The following is a 19833-nucleotide window of genomic DNA, read 5'->3' as shown; positions in this document are numbered from 1 at the left end:
GAACTAATCTGATACCAAATGTTATGAATCAATCAGAAGAACTTGAAGAACACATAACAGTAACCTACTCTTCCAAAGGAATGAGCCTGAATTTCATTAATTTCTTTCTTACCAGATACAATCAATCATTTGAGCTTTAATACAGCTAGTCTCTCTTCTTTACTTAGCTATCACTCTCAGTCGTTGGATCAGATCTCACCAACTAATCGTGTGCCTCCTAACAGACTCAATAGTGACCACACAAACAAAGACATGTAAGCTACTAACCCACCAACGGGTTTACAAGAAAATGACCAATGGGTTCACTCAGATAATCCCAATCAGAATTAACTTTCCAAATTAAAATAGCCCACTTAATCCTAAGCCGGGTAAATACATGGTTATATGAAAGTTTACGCGTCCGCGTCTGTGCAACCCAGCTTCAGTCAGATATTCATACTTATGCTTTCGCAGGACCCTAGCTACCATCTATGTTTTCAGACTATTGAACATGCATCATTTATAAACTGCCATTTTTTTCACGTTTATATCATGGTAAAAAAGATAAAATTTGTTCAGCGGTAATGAAGTCGAAAACGGGTAGCACTTGGATGAGTTTGGGACGGGGGTTCTGATACACAACCATCCGAACTTATGTTGTGCATCTCTGAAAGACTAGTATCCGAGTCCTAAAAGAAAAATATTGTAGTATCTGAATTCCGAGTCCTAATTATAAGTAACCTATTATAGGGGCGGATGAATCCATTAGAGGGGCTCCACTGTGATCCTAATGTCTAGTTAGTTGGTTAGGGGGTGACCCTTCATCAATTAAATCAATAATAATAAAAAAAAAACTCTTTACTTCTAATCATCGACAACAACCAAAAATCAATCATCATTAACAACAATTCAACAATCAGTCATCGTCAACAACAATTCAACAATAACCCAAATCAATCATCCTCAACAAAAAGTCAAAATCAATCATCATCAATAACCTTCTATCAATCAAACCTAAAAAATAAAAAAACCTAATTGTCTAACTAATCAACGACCCAAATTCAATCTATTGCAAATGAGATTAAAGTATGTTATTTTTTCTCATTCAAATTCGAAAAAAACGATTTCAGAACCAATTACGGTTGGCTTTTTGGTTTTCAGAAGCCAATCGTAACTAGTAAGTTACAGTAGGTTTTAGTGAGTTACGGTTGGCTTCGAAAAACCAAATATTTCTGTTACGGTTGGATTTAATGAGTTACGGCTTGTTTCGAAAAACCAAAAACATGAATTACGATTGGATGTAATAAGTTATGTCTGGCTTCGAAAAATAAAGAAAATGGCCGTAACTTTTTACGTTTTAGATAAGGGTCTTTAAGAATTATTTATTAGTGACCCTATTTTGCCTTATTACAGCATACCTTCTAATGGATTCATCAGCCCCTATAACAGATTACAATGATAAACATTAACGATAATTGATTTAGATCCTACATTGCATCGATTTAGTTGTATTTTCACTTGAAAACAAAGAAAGCTTGATAAACCCATCCAAAATTGGGATATATCGGATTAATTGGGGTATACAAAATTTAATTCCATCCAAACTAGTGTGCTAAGGGGTGTCTAAAAAGTGTTAAAAGACCAAATTTCCCATACTATTAATACAATAAAACAACTATGCCGACTAAAACATATTCAAAAAAATTCAAAATCTTTCTTCAAAAATCTAACTATACATGGTGAAATCAAATAAATAAATAAATAAATAAAATCAAAACAAATCAAAAATCGGCAGGGTATTTTTTTCTCGACCTTGCTGACTAAAATATAGTCGGCAAAGTATAAGGTTGAATATCGTGACGACTTTTCATCTCTGAAATTAGCAGTTACAGGGTCGTCACGGTATCCATCCACATACTTTGCCGACTATATTTTAGTCGGTAGGTTATGAAATTAATACCTTGCCAACTATAGTTTAGTCGGAATGTTATGAAATTGATACATTGCCGACTAATCATGTATTTCTAAACACCTTTCTTTGTGTTTCAAAAATCCTATAGTCGGCAAGGTAGTTTTTTTGTCGACCTCGCTGACTTTTCGTACTTTCAGAATTGAAAATGTTGATTCCTTCTATAATTTTGAGTATAAAATCACTCGGCAGCTTTGCAATCCTGTGTTGGCTAGTATGGTTTCATTTCCATTACAAAAAAGAAATCCTCAAAAACCATAACACATAATCCATGAGTTCAATCCAAATAATACCTAATTTGAGAATTTTAATTCAACTAAATTAACTAACTTAAACACATTATTAGTGTTAATTAATTAAGGGTATATTAACCATTTTCAAAATAAATGGTTAAGGGGTGTTATATTTTACTTCATAATGACCCGAATTTTGTCTTATTAAGTATAACCTAATTAATTTGGGTATTACCCCAATCTCGCCAGGATAATTATGACCCAAAATGACTAGCTTAATTTGGTAAAATCTCCAGTTCTTTTGAGTAATATTAGTCAGAAATAAAAGATTATAATCTGATTGCGCATTTTGCTGCACTGAGAGTGCTCAGACAATTTTCGAGGCAGAAGCTCTCAGACTATTTAACAGCGCACAAGCTCGCAAGTGTTCTTTTTATGATTAGAAAAAAAATTAAACTGATATATCCCACAAATGCACCTTTCACATGACAAAAAAAATGCATCTCCCCTCCTTTAAAATGCTAAGTCATAGAAGCTCCCACATCGCACGGTGAGTACGACACCCCCCTCAAATTAAATTAAATAAAAACTTTGGGCATTAGTAATTCTGGAGAGGACACTTGGCAGGATTCTATTGGTCGGAACATTAAAACTTGGATCACACTCAGTTTACACCTTGTATTTAACTGGCCATTTATAACTCCGTTAGCAAAAACGTGGGTAGATAATACTTTTGTCAGAATTTGTGCCTAAATAATTTGTTACACTCTGCTTACACCGAATACTTAACTGGACGTTAAGTATCACCGTTAGTGTGGATGATACTCCCGTCAAACTCTAAACCTTATTAATAAAACCTAAACCTAAAAAGAACTAAGCCTCTATTTCGTCTCATCTCTTCTTCCTCTTCTCTCTTCCCGTATGGTAAAATCGTTTAAACCCGATGAACACCAAAAATCTAACCGGAGAATAGGAAGGTTTATTAGCGTGAAGAAGGTGATGATTTTCGAAGTGATCAAATACCACATTTCCATGTTCTGATTTTATTAGGGCTTCTTAGAATAATAGTTTGCGTCTGTTTCTTTCTTTTTTTTTTTTTTTTTTGCTTCTTAGGCTAACCCCTATGGGCTAGATTGGCAGTTAAGTATTGCAAATCAAAAAAAAAAAGTGTGGTCTAAAAGTTAACACTAGTTCTCTCTCCTAGCATGTGCTCGCAGTTCATCTAGCAGCGAGATTGAAACGATGAATGATTCAGCGCTGAAAAAGTGATATCTACGCTGAACGATTCAGCGCTCGGCAAATATTCCAGGGCATCATTGTTGAACTGTTCAACGCTTTCCTAGGCGTTGTTCTGTTCAGCGTTAAAGGCTGGCGCTGCACAATTCAGCGCCTGACCTCTTTTTTTTTTCCTAGACCACCAACGACTATTTTTTTTTTCAAAATTTGATTTTCTAAATGTTCATCAAATGTTTGCGATTTGTTCCCATGGTTGTTTGTTTCAAAATTTGAGAATTTACCAAAGTAAGGTGAATCTTCCATTACATTGCAAAACAAGGTTACAATGTTGTTTGAAGAAATTCAAAAAATACATTAAAATTAAAATAACTTAAAACATAAAAGTACATTGAAATTCAAATCCTACTTCTAAATAACTTAAATAACTTAAAACATAAAAAAAAGTACATTGAAATTGAAATCCTACTTATAAATAACTTAAATTATTACTAATATATCACTTTAATTTAGAGAATAAGTGGCAATCTGTGACGGGCCAAAATCTCGTTCTTCAATATTTTGTAGACGGGTTTCTCCGAATCCTCTAATTCATTCAAGTTTTGGCGTAGGATCTTCATGTTCGATTCTCTTTGTGTGTTTGTGCCAAGATTGGAGATATTTCCATGTTGTTCGTCATGTACTCTTCCTCTGTTTCATACTTGACAACCCTTTGTGCGTGTGCGTTTTTAAGAAGTTCGATGAGTTTATCCATTTTTCCATCTGCTTTTTGCGATGCTTTAGCCTCACAAGCCCTTTTCTTTTCTTGATCTCTCCCTGCACTTCTAACTTCATCTATTTGTTCAAAATAGCGTCTTCTACGAGATATGTCTGAGGTTTCAGAATTATGAGTAGATGATGATATACCAAACCTTGCTATATTTTCGAAATCTTCATCCATAGTATCAGCTGCATTGTCTTGAGTAGCTTGAGTCTGTTGAGTAGGTTGAGTGGAAGTACCAGCTCCATCATCATTATTCACTGCTGGGTTGTATTCGGGTTTATAGGTCTTCAGGATCAGTAAAACCGATTAATGCTTCCACTGTCTTCCTAACTCTGCTTCATAATTTTGTTGTCCACGATGATACTGAGGAAAAAAATGTATTAGACAAAGAATGAGAGGAAAAATTTAGAGAAAGAAAGAAAGAGATCAAAATGGGGAAAAAACATCAACAAAAAATTCAAGTACTTATGTAATCATGTTCATTCAAACCCGAAGGTTTGTTTCGTAAGTAAGGCCTAACATGTGAAACATATCTTTTCACTTCGGTTTTGTTAGAGCATAGCTCAGTTGAACCCACTAAGCGTTGGTATGTCAAGGTTGGTTGTCATATTTTAGTGAACCAAAACTCATTTAAAGAGTTGCTTGATTATTTACTAGATTCAACTTCGTATAGGTTAGCTTGAAATTATTAGGATATGAGACATTACAAGTATTACGTGAATACTTGAAGAATGTGAAGAAATAAGAAGCTACAATGACGACATCATCCTTCCTCTTGAGGTTAGTATTATTTGACTTGAACTGTTGCATTCCCTAACATATCTTTCAAGTCGTGCATATTGAAAAACATAACTCTGAAGCCATGAATGACTATACTCTACTTAGACATAGTATTAAGGAATACAATACGAAGTATAACGCTTATCTTTTGGACTTCGTATATAATACATCGACATAATCGTTTGAATGCTATTGTAATTATGTATGGGTATGAGGTGAAGATTTCATCGTAGGAAACAATGTTTTACATTCATTTAAAAGAAGTACATTCATAAACTTGTTTTGTGAATCGAAAGGGAAATCGCTAGGCTTATTGGTATTTGTTATTCATTGCAAATATTTTGAATTACCAATATGTGTGTTTAGTATAACCTCTCATGACTTGCTTATGTTCTTGGTAAAACTATTCACAAGGCCTGACTTTTGTTAGTGAAAGCGATCTTAAGTAATCACCTGAGATGGTATGATCAATTTGTTGTAATTGGTATGACCAACTCTAGGCAAAGGGGAACCGATCCTAGTAAGAGGTACAACCGATCACAAAAGGGGAATCGATCCTTATAAGAGGTGCAACAAGTTCCTAGTTATTGGGAACCGATCCTATGAACATGTGCAACACGTTTATAGTTATTGGGAACCGATCCTATGGACATGTGCACCAAATACAAGTTAGATACCATATATATGTGGGAACCGATCCTAGTACCTAGTCAACCAAGTTTTGGTAACTAGCGTGACTAATTCTAGTACCCACATGGAGGTAGAACAGAAACTTGTTTTGTTAGAACCGTGAAACCCATGTTTGGTGATTTGATAGGATAATCAGTCACATAGTTCTTGGAAGTCAGATGAACCAGTTCTAGACTTGTTTGGAAGTGTAGCAAAACGGTTCCAAGATTGTAAGTATGAAAAAAGACTTACAAAGTAAAGATGTCGACATACTTTGAACATGTGCTGTAACACTTATCTTTTATTGTTCAAAGATATTCCATAATAGCTAAAGGAGAATCCCGGATCGAAATAAATTGAGAATATTTTAACTAAGATTTTTACTTTTATATGCTTTAACTTTCCAGCAATTAAAATGCATATCTTTAGAAAATAAAAATTGGTAACGTACATTTACTAATTGGAGATTTTCTAATGAGATTTTCGGACAAAGCATTTCTAGGAATTATGGAAACGGAGTTTGGTAAAATATATTGCATATCTTGAGAATATTTTCGGTTTTGGAAATTCCTTGGCGTCCAAACTTCCTTGGTCTATAAATATTGAAGTTTGCATTTCGAGCAAATTAATCCTCAGAGCCAGCAAAACTACCTAGTTTTGTTGTTACTGGTGGAGCCGCCTATTCGGAGAGGAAAGTAACCTAATTAGGCGAAATCACTTACGACCGTTCAGTTTAAAGACTTCTTTGGGATTGGGAAGCTCTATTAGTACCGTTGGTGGGAAACTAGATAATTGCGGTTAATTATTAGTTTTCGATTGATTTGATTGACTAATGGTTGTTGAAATTTGATTGCACCTAGTTTGTTTATGATTGAGAATCTTCTCTTCTGATATAAGATTCACCCAAACTAGATCAAAGTTTCGACGGGGATCTTTAAACTGTTTGTAGATCTAAAGACGTTTTGTGATAATCCATTATTAAAAGACTCCATTCTGTGTGTGATTGATCACAAGAGATTCAAGTTGATTGTGTGCAGGTGTTTATTGAAGAGCTAAGAAGATTTGAAGACGAAGAATATTTCTGATTTGGGTTTATAATTTTTGGTGTGCACAATACTTGTTTAGGCTAGAAAAGGATCCAACTATAATCGGTTTATTTTTGTGATAGATTTGATTGATTAGTTGTGTAGATCGGCATCAATACAATTCTTTGTGATTAAAAGTATTGATTGCAAAATCTTAACAATTACTTTGGTAATTGTTGATAAGATAGATCTAAGGACCTGACAAAGGAGTTTATTGGGATAAACGGAAGAGCCTGTTGTCGAACTCATATCACTTGATTGAAAAGAGTTGTTACCGAACAGATTTGTTGTTCCTTTACTGTTTGGAATACGAACCAAAGGAATTGTTCCATGTGCGTGACTTATTAACAAGTTGAAGTCGCAGGGATACAGACAGAACTAGGTGAACTATAGGTTTAGTTGCTTGGTCTCAACTATACGAAGTTGGTTTTAATTTTGTATAGCGGCTTAATCCTGAGAGTATTCAATTCTGGACAAGGTCCCGAGTTTTTTCTGCATTTGCGATTTCCTCGTTAACAAAATTTTGTTGTGTCTTTTACTTTTCCATTTCCGCAAATATAATTGTTTTTATTATAATTAGAAGTAAAATACATAAACCTTAATTCTTATTTACTTGATATCAATCCTATTGTGTTTGGTTAAGTCCGAACCTATTATCAAGTAAACATACTTTGTTGTTGTATTGTCTCGATGTTGTATCCATAGTCAATCACACAAGTTATCTTGTTGTCGTATTTTCTCGATCTCGTATCCATAGACGATCAGACGAAGTGTGAACCGATTAGTTGTACTTTCTCGACTCAGTCTATAGACAATCACTTTCGGAGAAAGGACTAATATGTGGAAAAGTTTTAGATTGAGGTATATTTGGGTACCCTCATCTTTTTAATTGGTATCAGAGCAGGAAAACACGAAAATATCTAACAATCTGTGTTTGGTGCGATCCAACCTATAATAAATTGAATATAATGGTTGATTCAGTTAACGTGTTTGCAGGATTAGATGGTTCAAAGCTGTTTGAATCAAAAACAAACACTGAAATTGTTGAGTCTCTTCGATCCAAAGAATCTTGGACGTTCAACGAGTGTCGTTTATATCTTAATCTCACAAAATATGCTTCCAGCAAAATCAACAGAAAATTATCAGAATTTGCTGATATGGAGAGGCAACTTTCTGACTTGAAAAATGAGATTAAGATATATGAACAAAAGGAAGATGATTCACTATCTAAAACACTCAAGATCCTTGAAGACTCTAGTAGAGTTCAAAATGAGGTTGATGAGTTTCTCCAAGAACTGGACAACTCAAAGAAAACTAATAATTACAAAGGGAATCATCTCATTCATGATTATTTGATGAATTATACATCAGAAGAAATTGATACCTATCAAGAATACACTTTCTATAACTCTTCAGAAGAACTTTCTCTTGAAAGATATAATGTCTCAGATATGAATTGTGATCCTACTAAAACTGGTCTTGACGTGTCCAGTGAAATATCATTAACTGATAACATATATTTTCACTTTGAATCTGTCAGAGCGTAGCTCGATTGAACCCACTAAGCGTTGGTATGTCAAGGTTGGTTGTCGTATTTTAGTGAACCAAAACTCACTTAAAGAGTCGCTTGATTATTTACTAGTGTCAACTTCATATAGGTTAGCTTGAAAGTATTAGGATATGAGACAATACAAGTATTACGTGAAGACTTGAAAAATTTAAAGAAGTAAGAAGCTACAGTGACGACATCATCCTTCCTCTTGAGGTTAGTAATATTTGACTTGAACTGTTTCATTCCCTAACGTATCTTTCAAGTCGTGCATATTGAAAAACATAACTGTGAAGCCATGAATGATTATACTCTAGTTATACATAGTATCAAGGAATACAATACGAAGTATAACACTTATCTTTTGAACTTCGTATATAATACATCGACATAATCGATTGAATGTTATTGTTATCATGTATGGGTATAAGGTGAATATTTCATCCTAGGAAACAATGTTTTACATTCGTTTGAAGGAAGTACATTCATAAACTTGTTTTGTGAATCGAAAGGAAAATCACTATGCTTATTGGTATTTGTTATTCATTGCAAATCTTTTGAATTACCAATATGTATGTTAAGTATAACCGCTCATGACTTGCTTATGTTCTTGGTAAAAATATTCACAAGACCTGACTTTTGTATTGGTATGACTTTTATTAGTGAAACCGATCTTAAGTAATCACCTGAGATGGTATGATCAATTTGTTGTAATTGGTATGACCAACTCTAGGCAAAGGGTAACCGATCCTAGTAAGAGGTGCAACCAATCACAAAAGGAGAATCGATCCTTGTAAGAGGTGCAACAAGTTTCTAGTTATTGGGAACCGATCCTGTGAACATGTGCAACACGTTTTTAGTTATTGGGAAACGATCATATGGACATGTGCACCAAAATAAAAGTTATATACTATATATATGTGGGAACCGATCCTAGTACCTAGTCAACCAAGTTTTAGTAACTAGCGTGACTAATTCTAGTACCCACATGGAGGTAGAATCGAAACTTGTTTTGGTAGAACCGTGAAACCCATGTTTGGTGATTTGATAGGATAATCAATCACATAGTTCTTGGAAGTCAGATGAACCAATTCTAAACTTGTTTGGAAGTGTGGCAAATCGGTTCCAAGATTTTAAGTATGAAAAAGGGCTTACAAATTAAATATGTCGACATACTTTGAACATGTTTATTAACGCTTATCTTTTATTTTTCAAAGATATTCCTTAATAGCTAAAGGAGAATCCCGGATCGAAATAAATTGAGAATCTTTTAATTAAAGTTTTTAGTTTTATATGCTTTTAATTTCTAGCAATTAAAATGCATATCTTTAGAAAATAAAAATTGGTAATATGCATTTACTAATTGAAGATTTTCTAATCTGATTTTCGGTCAATATTTGGAAAATGTATTTCCAGGAATTATGGAAACTGAATTTGGAAATATATTGCATATCTTGAGAATATTTTCTGTTTTGGAAATTCCTTGGTGTCAAAACTTCCTCGGTCTATAAATATTGAAGTTTGCATTTCGAGCAAACTAATCCTCAGAGCCAGCAAAACTACCTAGTTGTGTAGTTACTGGTGGAGCCGCCTATTCGGAGAGTAATTAGGCGAAATCTCTTACGGCCGCTCAGTTTAAGGACTTCTTTGGGATTGAGAAGCTCTATTAGTACCGTTGGTGGGAAACTAGATAATTGCGGTTTATTATTAGTTTTGAATTGATTTGATTGACTAACGGTTGTTGAACTTTGATTGAACCTAGTTTGTTTATGCTTGAGAATCATCTCTTCTGATATAAGATTCACTCAAACTAGATCGAAGTTTTGACGGGGATATTTAGACTGTCTGTAGATCTAAAGACGTCTTGTGATAAGCCATTGTTAACAGACTTTGTTTTGTGTGTGATTGATCACAAGAGATTCAAGTTGATTGTGTGCAGGTGTTTATTGAAGACCTAAGAAGATTTGAAGACGAAGAAGATTTCTGATTTGGGTTCATAATCTTTGGTGTGCACAATACTTGTTTCGGCTAGAAAAGGATCCAACTATAATCAGTTTATCTTTGTGATAGATTTGATTGATTAGTCGAGTAGATCGGCATCAATACAATTCTTTGTGATTAAAAGTATTGATTGCAAAATCTTAACAATTACTTTAGTAATTGTTGACAAGATAGATCTAAGGATATGACAAAGGAGTTTATTGGGATAAACGGAAGAGCCTTTTGTCGAATTCATATCACTTGATTGAAAAGAGTTGTTACCGAACAGATTTGTTGTTCCTTTCCTGTTTGGAATACGAACCAAAGGAATTGTTCCAAGTGCGTGACTTATTAACAAGTTGGAGTCGCAGGGATACAGACAGAACTAGGTGAACTATAGGTTTAGTTGCTTGGTCTCAACTATACGAAGTTGGTTTTAACTTTGTATGGCGGATTAATCCTGAGAGTATTCAATTATGGACAAGGTCCCGGGGTTTTTTTGCATTTACGGTTTCCTCGTTAACAAAATCTTGATGTGTCTTTTACTTTTCTATTTCCGCAATTATAATTGTTTTTATTATAATTAAAAGTAAAATACACAAACGTTAATTCCTATTTACTTGATAGCAATCCTATTGTGTTTGGTTAAGTCCGAACCTATTATACAATAAACATACTTCGTTGTTATATTGTATCGATCTTGTATCCATAGTCAATCACACAAGTTATCTTGTTGTCGTATTGTCTCGATATCGTATCCATAGACAATCACACGAAGTATGAACCAATTAGTTGTATTTTCTCGACTCATTCCATATACAATCACTTTCGTAGAAAGGACTTATAGGTGGAAAAGTTTTAGATTGAGATATATTTGGGTACCCTCATCTTTTCAGGTTCTCAATGTGTTGCACCTTGTTTGCAATGAATTTTTATCTCTTGAGGTACCATTAGGACCTATTCTTTTATTGTACTCTTCAATAATCTTCCTCCAAAATATTACACCTTTTTTATCTTTTCCATTAATCGGATCGTTGCTTGCTATAACCCAACCATAAATTAGTGCCTCATCTTCTTTAGTAGTAAAGTGTGTCATAATTTTGTATGAACAAAATTATGTGAAGAAGAAGAATAAAATCAATGAAGAAGATAATCAATTGATTTTGGTGTGAGGGATGAAGAAAGAGTAGTTCTCCTATTTTTATAGGGTAGCCTGAAAATATAGCTGTTGGGGTTTCAAACGTCCACTATATCAGAACCGTTGAGATTTGACGGTCATATTTGATCTGATGGCTGAGATTGCTCGGCGCTGAATGGTGCAGCTTTGCAGCGCGGAATGTTACAACGCTTCCTTCCCTGCCCGTTGAAATAACGACTAGTTTTTTATCTTGCGGCTGTTAGGCCAAACGCTATTTTGTTCAGTGCTGGGCGCTGTTTGGTTCAACGCTTTGTCTAACGGCTACATTTTCAGCCCAAACTCATATCATTTCTTCTCCATATATAAACTCAACACATGAACTCAAAATCCCCACTACAAACTTGTGAAGTTTCACTCTCTTCTTCTTCTCCTAAATTCTCAATTCAAAATTCAAGCATGGTTGCATTCTCAATTGCCGAAGACAATGACTTGGTGAGAAGTTTTCGCAAAATTAACAACACAAATCCTTTCGACAAGTCTCTAACAATCAACACTTTTTGGGAACAAGTTGTTGAAGAATTTGTGAGAATCAATGGTAATGCTAATGGAAGATGCCAAAAACAACTACAATGTCGGTTATCAAGCATCAAGCGTTATTGCAAGCTTTTTGCCGTTTCATTAAGGGCATCAAATGGTAACCGTGAAGATGCTTTGAATTTATACCAAACGGATCATGGAATGCCATTCATTCATATCACCGCTTTGGAGATATTTGGTGGAGCTCGAAGTTGATTTGAATGAAGTATATGCATGAAGAAGTATTGTGAAGTTCTAGTTAAACATGTAATGTAATTGTAAGCGTACTTAAGTGAATAAAAGAGTATTATGGAGTTTACAAAAACTAATTAAATGTCTACTTATTAATGAAACGTGCTTGATTGAAAAAAGGAGTATTATGGTTAAATTGATTTGTGAATATGAAATTTACTCTCCATTCTCATAAAATGCTCCATCTCCTTGAGGGTTATATTGGTCTTCAATGGTGTCCACGTCGGTTGTACCCTCATGAACTTCCGGCAAGGCATCATCTAAAAGCATGTTTGGAATATCACCATCTCTCAAACCTTCTCCGTGTCGGCTCCAAATGTGTGTAGTGAGTTCCAAGCGAAGTGGTGCTCAAATCGCAGGGTTGTACAATATATGAGGAGCTAGCCTTACGTTTCCTTGAATTGGCCGTTGAGGTTCATATCCCTTGATCATCCCCCAATCCTCATTGCGATATTCCATCTCAACACACATGTTATGCATTATCAAGCATCCCCTCATAATTGCCTTCATGTCCGATTTTTTATAATAACGACAAGGTTTCAATATAATGCCAAACTTACCTTTTAGACCACCAAATGCACGTTCTATGTCCTTCCTTTTGGATTCTTGGTATTGATTGGAAAGAGGTTCTCTATTGTTTGAGGCGGGTTTGTACGCTTGCATGATGTAACCATACATAGGATATGCACCATCTCCTTGGTAGTACCTCTTATCGTAATTCCTTCCATTAATTTGATAATGACAAGAAGGTGCTACACCAAGAAGTTGTCTATCGAACAGACCCGAAGCATGCAAGACATTAAGATCATTGTTCTGCCCACCCAATCCAAAATAGGAATGCCAGATCCATCTATCATATGTAGCTACCTCCTGCAAAACAACCGAGGGATATGACTTATAGCCGCGGTGGGATCCTGCTTGATCCATTGGAATGCTCTCCATGCCCAGTGAAAACAATCGACACTACCAAGCATCCCAGGAAATCCTCGAGCTTCATTCTCTGCCAAAATATTTTTTGTATCTTGAGCGGTAGGCTGACGCATGTATCGACCATTACAAATCCAAATAATTGCATCCATAAACTTCATAGCATAATAGTAGATAGTGGTTACTCCCATTTGGGTGTAATCATCTAAGTAGTCGGGTGCAACACCTTTGGAAAAATATTTCATGACGACAACCATTTTAATATGTGGAGTATGGCCAAGAATACCGCAAGCATCCATTTTTTGGAGAAAATCATGGTCATGTTCACAAACTTGCTCTAAGATTCTCAGAAAAAGTGGACGAGGCAAAGAAAACCGACCTTTGAACTTCTTTGTCCTATACATACAATTGGAGTTGAAGTATTAACGCATCATACGAGCATCCACATCTACACGTTTACTGTGCACCATCTGACGGGTCTTGACTTCATCCGGTATGGGTTGATGTATTCCCTGCCTCCTCTGCGTCTCCAAAAGTGTAGCCACTGCTAGAACATTCTTCTCAATATCATCTTCATCATCCGGAAGGTCGAACAAAATTCTTCTCAAAGCTCCCTGCATAACGTACCTGATACAACGAAAACATAAAGCTTTTATAACACCCCATAAAAAAAACACTTAAAACACGCCATAAAAAATAAAACTTAAAACACGCCATAAAAAAACAAATAACACTCCATAAAATAAATAGCACTTAAAAAGTATAACACTCCATAAAAACAAATAACACTCCATATGGTTTCATAAACACTACGACAAGTACTTTAAACACCTACGACAAGTAATTTAATTCAGGTCAAAGAAATTATGTTGTTGTTGTTGTTGGATGAACTGAGTATCATAAACAATGTTAGTCTCGCTTTCCGTCAATAATGCATTGGTAAATTCATTTCTTTGTTGTTGATATTGTGATGTAGTATCTCCATCTTCGACTGTAGGGGTGTAAAATTTTTGACATGTAACCCATTCATATGTACCACCTAATGTGAGGTCTTGTGATCTAGTAGCTTCATTTGGATTATTTGGTATTTAGGATTGGATAGATGGTACTGAAGAAGATGTAGATATGCCGGATGAGGAACATGAAGTTGTAGACATTTTGTATGTCTCGTCCCATAAAAGTTGACGAGCTCCAATCTGGAATGAACATTGTTGTTCCATAAACCTAATGCAATCATCCTACAAGTATATAAATTAGAGAATTTAGTCAAATATTCAAGAAACTCAAAATGAAAATTAGTACAAATGTAAGTGTACTTACCAATGTCAAATTCATCTCCCGAAAGTTATACGGACAAGCAACCCTTGGAACTTGTAATTGACGTGCTACGCCGGCTTCATTGGAAAATGGTAAACTGAAATCTATCTCCGACAGTTGTGATGGGGGCTCATTCTGTGTGTCATAAGTATATGTTTGCGACATCATGTAAGGAGGCGGATGACTAGGAAACAAATAGCGAGGAACATCTGAGCTACGCAATTTTATCTCATCGACGTTCTGTGCATGGTATGACTCAGTGACATAAGGTCCAACACTCTTCTTCTTCCACCAAGTGTTATATTGATCCTCAGTGACTGCATAATAGTCGGTGACCTCTATAATCTCTCCGCCATCAATTGATTCCAAATTTGGAGGATTTATTGGGACTACAATCTCACCTGTAATCTGCCTCTGGAATCTCTATGCCAAGTAACAACTAACTCTTGTGTGTTTTTCCAGGTCAAAAAACAGAACTCTCCTTTTGGATACCTTTAATGCGTTTTCATATTGTTCTCCCACAGAATACTCAATATCTTCCATGGTTGCAAATACATGATTCACTTGTTCTAGTGTCAATCTGTATTCTTGCGCTTGTGACTGAGTGTTTCCTAGTATCCTTTTGGTCTCTTTGATGTCCTCTTTTACTTAATGCAATCCTAATCTTCTTGAAGAGACAAATCTTTATAAAAACATCATAATGTCCTCCAGGTATCTGACAAAGCAAGGTCGCATGTTGTGGAAGTAATAATAGTACCAATACTCAAGTACCATAACCATGCCAGCTAAATTCGTACCCTTGGTTGACCAATCGTCAAGATATTTATAGGTATTACCTAACGAAGCTAAACCCCAATCATATTCCCCAACTCTATCTAAGCCAGCCAACAACAGAACCCAATGTTTATCTACTCTTCCAGTAGAATGCACTAGAAGAAAATGACCAAACCACATAAAGAATGCTCGAGTCAATGTCTCTGCACACCCAGTATTATCCTGGTATTTTCTACTTTCAATGTACTTTTTAAAGATAGATAAGGATAATGAATTTTTCTTAGAGTCCCATGCACCATTATTTTGATATCCAAAAAATATAAATCATCTAGAGCAGGATATGTTAGATCAACAACATAACTACTGGTAGTTTACTAGGGCCACCAATGGGAATTCCCGTTAACATGTACCAATCTGAAGGAATGAGGCCAATTTCAAACTCTCGAAAATGAAAGCTCTTCGTTTTTGACCACCATCTCTCAACTATGGATTCAACTAAGCCTCTGTCCCTATTGGCGAAATCAAACTCAAAAACATAAGAAAAGCCACAATTATAACAATATCGTGGTGCTACCGGATTATCTTTCACTACAATATTATAATACACTTCAATATCTTTCAAACTACCTCTAAAGCTTAGTTTGCGAGGGTCTTTCGTAACATCTTGACATACATGTTTATCACAATTCTTTGATGAAACTATATCCAACTGATCTAGCAATTCATCCATACTCATACTACAATCAATAACAAACATGAAAAAAAATATCAATCATACAAACTAAATTATCATACAAATTATCAAAAATAATTCATTATCATTCATTATCATCATACAAATAATCAAATTATCATACAAATTTAGCTACAAACTAATCATATAAAAATATCAATCATTCATTTCATTTTTTGTTCATCACAAATAATCAAACTAAACCCCAAAAATTCTAAAAATCAATTTCAATCACATATCATTTAAATCACGTAAACATATCATCTAAATCATGCATTGTATCAACTATCAATCATCAAATTTTTATCATAATCAAAAATCAAAAAAAAAAAAAACCTAAAATTTTAAATCCTTACCTCAATCAATTTCGTGGACGGCATTGAATGAAAATACTCTCAAACAATCAAGAATTCGATGGAGAACAAACCCACCGAAGGATTTTAGAAACAAATTTCCAGAATCATTGATCTTTAACATGCATTTTCGGGCGTGTTTGAGTGAAGAAATGATATGGGGAATAACTGAGGGAGAGGGGGTTCTGCGAGGAAGATTTCAGGCGCTGCTTCGTTCAGCGCTGTCAGCCTAGTTGACCAAGTCAAGCGTTGTTCTATTCAGCGTTCACCTGGGCGCTGTACTGTTCAGCGTTCGGCGTTGTTCCATTTAGCGACTATCTGCTAGATTATCCATCTCATAAGACTTAGGAGGTTGTCCTAGCTGACGTAGACTGTCAATCTAGCTGCTAGACTAGAATACCATAGGACTTAGCCTTAGATTAATTATCACAACGGTGTATCTTTTACTAATTTGTTAATTTCAATTCCAATTTCAAAGCATATAAATCCTAATTAGTCTTTGCATCTGTTTTTTGTTTGTTTTTATTGACTGTCTTTGCTTCTGTGTTCTCTAGGTTATAGCTACAGCTTTATTTTATGATTTATGGGACAAAGTCAAATCAGAAAGACATGAAAAGGGACAACAGATAAAAGGTAAACATATAAAACCCTATAATTTTATCCTTAGAGTTTTCTTTGTTTTTTTTTGTTTTTTTTTGTTGCTTTGATTCAATCCAAAACCCTGCTCTAATCTCATAGCCCTGTTTGTTTCTATTTTGCAGCCATCAACCCTTTAATCTAAGATTATTTTCATGTTAAAAATTCACATCTTCTTAAAACAGTGCTCGTACTTTATTTAGGGTTTCTCGACTCCCAACAGTGGCAAAGGAATTGAAAGACCGACAAGCTAGGTGTTAATTGTACTGTAAAATAGTTAATAACGAGTGACAGTAAAGGTAGTTTCCCCACTTCATGAAGATTTTATTTTCATAGTTGTTGGGTTTTCAATGGTGTAAATCGAACGATATAGTTTCTGAATGGCTAAATTTCTAGAATGACACATTTTCTTATATCGAGTAATGTTATCATTCTATGCATCCAGGGATTATGTTATTTTTGGTGTGTCCTTCAGCCAAGCCTCTAAGGACCACTCTTACTTGCAGGAACTAATTTTACACATTAATGCAATGGAACACACAAGTTTATAACCATAATCCTCACCTTTAGCAGTTCATTCTTTTCAAAGCAAAAATCTTGATGGTTTTGCTTTTTGGTTAACAATATCCCATGTACAAAACTAATCATCAGTTTCATTTATTTTTTCCAGGTTGTGGGAGAGTTAAGGTAAAAATTAACGGCGTTTATAGTACAAACAAGTGGCACACCTGTCCCTTAATTTCCTGTCTCTTCTTGTCCTCACCAATCAGTGTGTGCCACTTGTTTGTACTCTAAAAATGTAAAGGTGATAATTAACGGTGTTTATTATCAAACTACACAGTTATCTCATGAGGGGAATTTCTGTTCATATAGTTGACTTTCAATAAAACTTCAGTAAATATATGGTAAATTTCCCTTCCAGTTGGCGTAAAATGCTAAACCAAACAATAATGGTTTCTTCGTCTTACTCATTCCAAAGAAATATATAGTCTAAATCGAAAGTAACATTGTATGGGTTATCAATTGTACTTCTGCTCCTAATATTATAACTCTACAATGGAGTTGTAGGCAGTTGTAATGGTAGATTTTAGGGACCTAATCCGGAGAAAAATATATAACTAAATCCGTGGACGGTGCTTTTAATCCTGGATATGAAGACTCTAACCCTTCTTTTTCAAGTTTGAATTTTTCTCAATTATAACTCCTTTATTTTTCGTGATTAATCAAAATAAGATTTAAACCTTAATCATCTCCACTATTATCTTCCCTCTTCCGCGTCTTTTAAATTCGTTGTTATTTGAACTTAAATGGATCTTCCAATTTAATTATATTTAAAATCGACCACTACCAGCATCAGCAACCCGGGTCATGACAAGGTTCTTTTTTTTTTGATTTTTTTTTCCTCAAAATATTGAAATTGTTGTATTAAAACACTTTATTTGAGATTTTGAGATATGAAATTCTTCTTTAAAAAGATGAAAAGCCAGAAATGAAGAACCAAAGACAGAAGATATCCAGTATTTTTATGATCATCATAATTCGAATTTTACACAACTTGTAATACAATTTGCGAAACTCTTGTAGTGATTAATGTTATTTTATTCAGAAGCCAAATATCCTTAGGTTAAAGTAATTTTGCCCTGAATTTATATTTATAAATAAAACAGTATAACGAATAATAGGTGTGTCTTGCGATTGGTAGGGACAGGAAGAGACAACAAATTAGGAGATTGGTGGTGTCCTGTGATTGTGTTATCTAAAACCAATTTTGATTGGTGATGTTGTACGGGAGAGCGGGAGTGTGGGACCAGTTTGTTATGGTGATCACACAGGTACAGTCACAGAAGCAAGAGGCTTCTACATCAATAGCACAGCATAGAAGATCTAGAAAAAGCTGGAGCAGAAGCTGCTTTCCAATGGGGAACATGTTGGAGTGGCCACAAGATCTCCTTCATAAGTGATTCAGAACCAATTCTGGTGTTGCTGGTGGGAATGTATGCAGAGGCTCGAAGTCAGCGCTACTTGGTAAGTGAGGATTTTGGAAACACAACAAAATTTAATATAAACTTCCTAGCCCAGAATTTCACTCTGCTTAGTAGAAATGATGTAATATGGGTTGTAAAACTATCTACTTTTTGCAAGAAGAATGAAATTAAAAACAACTGGGTATAGACTATAACCTAAAAGCTTTATCTAATTATCTAAACATTCAAATTTGGAATGATGATGTAATGAATGCTCAAAACCAATTTATGAGATTACAGAGTAGAACTTTTCAATGTACCGAGGGATTCCTCTTTTATTAAAAACAAAAAAAAAGTTTGTTATGGTGATTCCAAAAGTGAACAGGACTTTGGACGTTGAAGAGGATTTGGACGTGACTTTTGCTTCGGATAGGATTCGATATGGCAACGTTGATATTTGAGAATCTAAATGCCAAACAATATGGTGTGCTATTTTTTTTTTTCTTTTTTGAAAGAAAAACTGAAAGATTTTCATTAAGCACAAGGCTAAACACATAAGCATTACATGATTTTTTTTTCACTTTTCTAATTTAGACCGAACACACCGAGGGATATTATGGTGTGCTATTTCCCTTATTTATAGCTAAGGAAAATGGGTTTCAGGGAAAACTCGATATGGTGTTGTGTCATAGGCCCCAACTAATTTGATCCAACCAACTAAACATTCGGACTCTAGACCTTGACTAATTTATCGGCTCACCTTAGTTCCTAATATTAATTTTATACAGCCCGAACTATTGTTATTCATTAGTCCAAGAAAATAAAGAGGTTATAGCTGGAGTTGTAAGCTCCGCCTAATTTGATCCGACCAATAAAACACGAATTACAAGCACCGACCGACTTATTTGGTCAATGCCCCCATC

The sequence above is a fragment of the Papaver somniferum genome, chromosome 8, assembly GCF_003573695.1.
Source record: "Papaver somniferum cultivar HN1 chromosome 8, ASM357369v1, whole genome shotgun sequence".
In the NCBI taxonomy this organism is placed as follows: domain Eukaryota; kingdom Viridiplantae; phylum Streptophyta; class Magnoliopsida; order Ranunculales; family Papaveraceae; genus Papaver; species Papaver somniferum.
Note: the sequence above shows the minus strand (reverse complement) of the source record.